We start from the raw sequence: 1,770 nt of genomic DNA, 5'->3' as shown, positions 1-1,770 counted from the left end.
GATTTCACAGCTCTCAAGCGGCTGTTGTTAACCGATGGTTTTGGCGCCAGGCAATTGCAAGGAAAAAGCGCACTGGGATCCGCCGCCTCCTCCGCCCCAGAAGTGGCGTTGGGAAGCTGTTTCCGATATGCCACTGCATTGCATAAAATCAAGGTGATACATTATTGTTAAGCTAATTCTTAAGAATGTTTGAATGTGGGCATTTTTATTCTTTTGTTAAAAGAAAAAAAAAAAAAATTTTTCAGGGGCTTAAAATCAAAAATTTCGTTTTGAATATTGGGCAGTGAGGCTCTTGTTGTTTTTGGCCAAATCAATTAACTGTTTAAGCCATTTGGTCAAATGATTAAAGTTACCCAAGTGAACTACTTAATCTCATCAGGAGGAAACCTGTCTTCTCGAATCACGGACAGGTCTCTTATAGCGCCTTTTTTTTTGGATGAAAAGTTTGAAAAAAAAACGCCGAGTACTGTTTGATTTAACAAGATGCACACAGAGATAAGGTGGATGAGGGCCGTGGAAAAGCTTGGAGAAGAGTTTTTTTGCGCCTACGCGCGAAATCCCTGTGCTTCTTAGAGGACACCATCCAATGTTGATTTAACAAGTGCGTACTGCGCAAAAACTCAGGAATACAGATTTTCCGTCGACATTGGCATTTCCTTGCGGACATTACCCTCGCAATCTTAATCTCTCACCTGAAATATGCGCCGCCTTACAGAAAGATGGCCAAACCGCGGCGGTCTATATGCGACATGAACGCATTTGTTTACTAAACTTGACTTCTCGGTTTAAAGACGGATTTCAGGTCCCGGATCCGTCCTTAATCTGGCGACCACTCTCCAATCATGTGAAGAGATGCGCAAAGATGCCCGCCGAATGTGAGAAAACATTACCCAAGTACAGTAGCCGATCATAGAAACACTGCAGCCAGTTTTAAAGAAGCGCTTTTCAAGATTTCCACACCATGCAGCCACGCATCGAGTTATTCACTTAAAACCACCCTCTCGGCTGCAATCATCGAGCCAGCCCACCTGAGTTTGCAGCTTGAAATGTGCGACTACAGTTCCAAGACCCCTTTCAGCAATGCGCCCAAGGAGGAGGGGAATTTCCTTTTGGGGACTGCTACCCGAGTCCCGCTTTCCACTCCTCAGGGATTTTGCCTAGTCAATGGCCAGCATGTTTGGCAGCACTTACATCTGCGAGGAGCAAATCTTCTCTATGGTATGAAAGCACATTCAAGTCAAGCGGAGAGAAACAGACTGACAGTGAGCACTGTCCGCTTCTCATGCAATCGGATGTACAAATGTTGATATTGAACACTTCAGTCTATTGTGCAGCAGCCAGGGCAGGCCCACAAGTATCTCATTAAGCATGTATAGCTTCACTGATCCAGCCTGGTGCCGGGTGAAGTTCAGAAAACTGCATATGTTCTTTGGTTTTATGCTACTGGAATGCTGAGGATAGCATAGAAACACAATACAAAGATGAATATTCGTTGTTAAACTCAGTGTTGGTGTTTGGCCTACCAATAAAACATGTTATTGGCAGCGTGCGCCTAGCATATTAGATATTGTCTGCGTATTTTCATTAAATTGCAGCTAGTGGCTATTTAAATGTGTTATTTTTAGTCGTATGTGGTGGGTCCTGTGTGTGGTGTGTGTCCGGCGTGATTGTGGCGGCGGGCCGGTGTCGTGGGTGCGGGTGGTCCCCGGTGTGAGGCGTGCGCTTTTGAAGTGTTGGTGCGTCGCTGACGGAAGCGTGTGTCTCCTCTGG

The sequence above is a fragment of the Notothenia coriiceps genome, unplaced genomic scaffold (genome assembly GCF_000735185.1).
Source record: "Notothenia coriiceps isolate Sejong01 unplaced genomic scaffold, NC01 NC01_scaffold00032079, whole genome shotgun sequence".
Taxonomy (NCBI): Eukaryota; Metazoa; Chordata; class Actinopteri; order Perciformes; family Nototheniidae; genus Notothenia; species Notothenia coriiceps.
Note: the sequence above shows the minus strand (reverse complement) of the source record.